Genomic DNA, 6,499 nt, shown 5'->3' with positions numbered 1-6,499 from the left:
CGGAGCAGGAATGACTTGTAAGTCTCTGTACCGCCTATGTAGGCACACACTCTCCTTAATGTTTATGATTATCCCCTGATCCTGGTCTATAGTCTCTCACTCTGCCAAATCAGTATCCCTGCGCTTTCCTGAGGAAGTCCAAAAGCCCGAAACAGCGCTGTCCATAGCTGGGAATCTGTTCCTTTTGGAATAGAAATACTAATTTGGCAATTAAATCCGCATCATGATAGTAGGCTTGGTAGTCATGCATGATGTTAAGGAGGCTGCCCTCTAAGGGCGGCATACAGAGGCACTGTTCTCCTAATTGCATCCTGGAGAATAGATTTGCATATTTTTTTACTAAGAATAAATATAGCCGATAACTGGTACTCAAATTATTTGCTCAAATGCTTCCGTTTTATTACATCTGTATTAGCAATGAAACGTGTCAGTCAGTACATTCTGATCATCAGTTGTCTGAAATGTCACATTATAGTAACAGAGTCAGACAATGGGTGGAAAAGTGTGTAGTATGGACACTCCTCTGCTCTACTGACATGGCAGCAATCCTCCGGGCTGCAAGGGCTTACAAGGACTTTACCATTACATGGGAGCTTCTGGATTATTTCTCCTCTGGGTATCCCATCCTGGTTGGCGGTTATGGAGCAGCACTTAGATTTTCCAAAGTTGCCAACTTCTGAAGAGTGGACGAAGGTGTGGAAAGGGAAATCTACCAGTCTTAAGAACACCTCTATTCATGGTGAGTGAATGACCGTAACCTTTTGGATAGTCAGTAGTCTCTTGCCGTTAGTATGTGTCTTCATTTCTGCATCTGTTCAGCTATGTTCCTTGGATTATCCAGACCAATCCTGTTTCACTGCCAATTTCCTCATTAGGCTGTTTTGTGGACTTTATGTTTATGATAGGATTTCTGTTCTCTGCAGTACTCAATAATCGGGTGAATATTACTAGTATTAGTACTAAGTAATCAGGTGGATCATACATAAGCTATGACCTGCACTAGTGACACTTTCCCCTCACACCTTCTTCAGTCTCTGGCTCCTGCTGTCACGACTTGCCTTACTACAATATTTAACCTTTTTCCATCCTGTTTCAAACATGCTGTCATTCCCTGCTATTGAAGAAATCCTTCCTTGGCCCGTCCTGTGCTATCAACCCGTCTCTAACCTCCCCTTCATCTCTAAAATCTTGGAACGCCTGGTCTATTCTTATTTCATCCGCTATCTTTCTGCTAACTCTCTTCTTGACCACTTACAATCTGGCTTCTGCACTCTACTGAAACAGCCCTCACAAAATTCTCCAATGATCTCCTGACGGCTAAATCTAATGGTGACTTCTCTCTTCTTATTCTTCTGGATCTCTCAGCAGTATTTGACAATGTTGACCATCGACGACTCCTCACTATGCTCCGCTCAGTCGGCCTCAACGACACTGCACTCTCCTAGTTCTCCTCTTATCTCTGACCGCACTTCCAGTGTATCATTTGTGGGCTCTATCTAGTCTCCTTTTCCCCTTGCTGTTGGAGTTCCTCAGGGCTCGGTCCTAGGCCCCTTGCTCTTCTCTCTCTATACAGCCCCCATTGGACAAACCATCGCTAGATTTGGCTTTTGGTACCATCTTTATGCTGATGACACAAAATTTATATACATCATCCAGTGACATCACTCCTGCACCACTTCAGAACACCAGTGACTGTCTCTTTACTGCCTTAAATATCATGTCTTCACTCTAAAACTGAATCTCTCAAAGACGGAATTACTGCTGTTCCCACCATCTAATAGATCTGTCCCTGATATATCCATTGAAGTCTCGGGCCTTACTATAACTCATGGGCAGAATGCCCGCTGCCTCAGGGTTGTGTTTGACCTTTCCTTCTCCCCCCATAGCTAATCACTCACACGCTCATGTCATCTCCACCTCAAAAACATCTCCAGAATACGCCCTTTCCTTACCACAAATACATTAAAGACACTTATTGTTGCTCTTATTCACTCTCGCCTTGACTACTGTAACGCCATACTAATCGGTCTTCCCCTTACTAAACTCTCCCCTCTACAATCTATTCTGAATGCAGTGGTCAGGCTCATGTATCAGTCTAGAGTAGACGCTACAGCGATGCCTCTGGTTTGTCAGTCACTACATTGCTTGCCTATTCAATACAGAATACAATATAAACTTATCACCCTCATCCACAATGTTCTTCATAATACTGCACCTCCCTACCATTCCCTCCCTCATCTGTCTACCACCCAACATGTGCTCTCCGTTTATTCAATGACCTAAGAAAACAACCTGTATAATCAAAACCTCGCACTCCCATATCCAAGACTTCTCCCGAGCTGCACCACTTCTCTGGAATGCTTTACTTCAGACAATTAGATTAACTCCCAATTTCTACAGCTTGAAGTGCAAACTAAAGACGCATCTTTTCAGACAGGCCTATTACAATTCCTGATATAAACCCTTCCGCACCATACTTAGAAACCCAAAAACAAACCCTTCCCTGTTCATGCTCCAGGATTACCCCACAGGATATTATTCCGTTTCAGACTAACATTATATGTCCAGGCACCATCTGAGCTTTAACCCCCTTCCCGCCGACTGCATTTTTTGATTTGTTTTTCATTTATGACTCTTCCCCCCCCCCCCCTTCCCAACCCCATAACTTTTTTATTTCTCCACTCCCTGAGCCATATGAGGTCTTAATCTTTGCGGGACAATTTTTTCTTCATAATGCTGCCATTAATTATTCTGTACAATGTACTGGGAAACTGAAATATAATTCAGAATGGGGACGATTTGAAGAAAAAGTGCATTTGTGCAATTTTCTTACGGGATTTGTTTTTACGGCGTTCACTGTGCAGCCAAAATAATAATAATAATACATTTTATTTATATAGCGCCAACATATTCCGCAGCACTGTACAATTTATAGGGTTCAGATACAGACATACATAACAAAGAACGTCATTTCACACAATGGGACTGAGGGCCCTGCTCACAAGAGCTTACAATCTATGAGGTAGAGGGGGTGACACGAGGTAGCAGGGGCGGCATTGCTTATACAGTGTTCAGACAATTTTGTGCATTAGGAATTGTGATAGGCTTGTCTGAAAAGATGCGTCTTTAGTTTGCGTTTGAAACTGTAGAAGTTGGGAGTTAATCTTATTGTCCGAGGTAGAGCATTCCAGAGAAGTGGTGCAGCTCGGCAGAAGTCTTGTATACGAGCGTGGGAGGTTCTGATAATAGAGGATGTAAGTGTTAGGTCATTGAGTGAGTGGAGAGCACGGGTTGGGCGGTAGACAGAGATGAGGGAAGAAATGTAGGGAGGTGCGGCATTATGGAGAGCCTTGTGGATGAGAGTAATAACTTTATATTTTATTCTATAATGAATAGGCAGCCAATGTAGTGACTGGCACAGACCAGTGGCATCACTGTAGTGTCTAGCCTGATAGATGAGCCTGGCCGCTGCATTCAGAATAGATTGTAGAGGAGAGAGTTTAGTGAGGGGAAGACCGATTAGTAAGGAGTTACAGTAGTCAAGGCGAGAATGAATCAGAGAGACAATAAGTGTCTTTAGTGTATCTCTGGTAAGGAAAGGGCGTATTCTGGAGATGTTTTTGAGGTGGAGGTGACATGAACGTGCGAGTGATTCAATATGAGGGGTGAAGGAAAGGTCTGCGTCAAATATGACCCCAAGGCAGCGGGCATGCTGCCTAGGAGTTATAGTAAGGCCTGAGACTGCAATGGATATATCAGGGACAGATCTGTTAGATGGTGGAAACAGTAATAGTTCAGTCTTGGAGAGATTTAGTTTCAGATAGAGCGAGGACATGATATTAGAGACAGCAGAGAGACAGTCGCTGGTGTTCTGTATGAGTGCAGGGGTGATGTCACGGGAAGATGTGTATAATTGGGTGTCATCAGCATAAAGATGGTACCTGAAGCCAAATCTGGCGATGGTTTGTCCAATGGGGGCTGTGTAGAGAGAAAAGAGCAGGGGGCCGAGGACTGAGCCCTGAGGAACCCCAACAGCAAGGGAAAGAGGGGAGGAAACAGAGACCGCGAATGATACACTGAAAGTGCGGTCTGAGAGATAAGAGGAGAACCAGGAGAGCGCAGTGTCATTGAGGCCGACTGAGCGGAGCATAGTGAGGAGAAGTTGATGGTCAACAGTGTCAAAAGCTGCAGAGAGGTCCAGAAGAATAAGAAGAGAGAAGTCACCATTGGATTTAGCCTTTAGTAGATCATTAGAGTCTTTTGTGAGAGCTGTTTCAGTAGAGTGCAGAGCGCGGAAACCAGATTGTAAGGGGTCAAGCAGAGAGTTAGCAGAGAGATAACGGATTAACCGAGAATAAACCAGGCGTTCCAAAAGTTTAGAGATGAAGGGGAGGTTAGAGACGGGTCGATAGTTAGCAGCACAGGATGGGTCCAGGGAGGGTTTTTTCAGTAGCGGGGTTATAACAGCATGCTTGAAGGAGGATGGGAAGATTCCAGAAGAGAGAGAGAGGTTAAATATTTTAGTAAGGTAAGTAGTGACAGCAGGGGACAGAGATTGGAGAAGGTGTGAGGGGAAAGGGTCACTACTGCAGGTTGTGGGGCGAGATGAAGAAAGTAGCTGGGAGACTTCCTCTTCTGTGACAGGTTCAAAAGATGAGAATGGACAGTCTGAAGTGCGGCTGGTGAGGGGATCAGTACTATCGTAGGTGTGGGAGTCAATGCCACCTGGGGCTTGGGCAGTAATTTCCTGACGGATCTTATCAATTTTATCATGGAAATACATGGCCAGGTCATCAGCACTAAGGTCTGTGAATGGCGTCTGCACCTTGGGTGTGAGTAAGGAGTGAAAGGTTTCAAAAAGCCTTTTAGGGTTGCTGGAGAGAGAAGAGATGAGGGCGGTGAAATAGTCTTGTTTGGCGAGGTAAAGGGCAGAGCTATATGTTTTAAGCATAAACTTGAAGTGGAGGAAATCTGCAGGTGAGCGTGATTTTCTCCAGAGACGTTCGGCACACCTAGAGCAGCGCTGAAGAAATCGTGTCTGTGGCGTGTGCCAGGGCTGCTGCCTCCTATGTTGAACTTTACGAGTGGAGGGGGGAGCAACCTCATCCAATGCATTTTTGAGGGTTTCATTATAGTGACTGGTGGCCAGATTGGAACAGGAGATTGAAGAGATGGGGGACAGGGAGGACTGTAGAGTATCTGAGAGGTGCTGGGTGTCAATAGCACGCAAGTTCCTATATGTGTGATGGGTAGGGGCGTCTTGTGAAGGGGAGAGAGCACTGATGGTGAGAGATAGAAGATTGTGGTCAGAAAGCGGCAGAGAAGAGTTAGAAAATTTAGAGACTGTGAGGAGTCGATGGAAGACTAGATCAATCGTGTTACCGTCTATATGTGTGGCGGAAGAAGAACATTGTGAGAGACCAAGAGAAGTGGTTAATGAGAGAAACTGTGAGGCAGCCGGGGAGTGAGGGGGGGCAATAGGGATGTTAAAGTCACCCATGATGAGGGTAGGAATGTCACTGGATAAAAAGTGGGGAAGCCAAGAAGCAAAGTGGTCCAAAAATTGGTAGGGTGAGCCAGGTGGGCGGTAGATCACAGCTACACGTAAGGAGAGTGGGCGGAAAAGTCTGATAGCATGGACTTCAAATGAGGAGAATGTGAGTGAGGGGACCGGGGGAATGGACTGAAAAATGCACTGCGGTGACAGCAGTAATCCTACCCCACCACCCTGCCTATTATCAGGCCTAGAGGTGTGTGCGAATTGTAGGCCACCATGACACAGAGCAGCAGGGGAGGCCGTGTCTGCCTGCTGGATCCAAGTTTCAGTAAAGGCGAGCAGGCCATGTAATGACATGTCATCTGTATTCTATGTTTTGGTATGATTCTGGGGATACCAAATTTATATGGTTTTATTTACATTTTAACCCCTTAACAAAATCCAAAACTGTGGCAAAAAATTTTTTTTAAAAGTCGCCATATTTTGACACCCATAACTTTTTTTTTATACTTCCGTGTATGGGGACACATAGGATGTCTTTTTTTCAGGGCCAGGTGTACTTTTTAGTTTTACTATTTTGGGAAATTGTTATTGCTTTGATCATTTTTTTATTCAAATTTTTATCAGAGGCAAAACAGTGAAAAAATGGTGGCAATTTTCACCTTTTCCCCTTTACGGCGTTTACTGTATGGGAAAAATATTTTTATAGATTTGTAGAGCGGGTGTTTTCGGACACAGGGATACCAAATATGTATGTGTTTCACAGTATTTAGTTACTTTTATATATGTTCTAGGGAAAGAGGGGTGATTTGAATTTTTAATACTTTTTAAAATTTTTAAATATTTATTTTACTTTTTCGTAATTTTTTTTTTTCCGTTTATTAGACCCCCTAGGGGTCTTGAACCCCAGGGGGTCTGATCACTAATGCAATGCACTACAATGCTAATGCATTACAATACATTGCAAAAAATCGTCATTTCTTTTGCAGGCTGCATAGAGCA

This window comes from Leptodactylus fuscus, chromosome 4, assembly GCF_031893055.1.
Source record: "Leptodactylus fuscus isolate aLepFus1 chromosome 4, aLepFus1.hap2, whole genome shotgun sequence".
NCBI classification, from domain to species: domain Eukaryota; kingdom Metazoa; phylum Chordata; class Amphibia; order Anura; family Leptodactylidae; genus Leptodactylus; species Leptodactylus fuscus.
The sequence above is the reverse complement of the archived record's forward strand: the minus strand, read 5'-3'. Positions refer to the sequence as shown.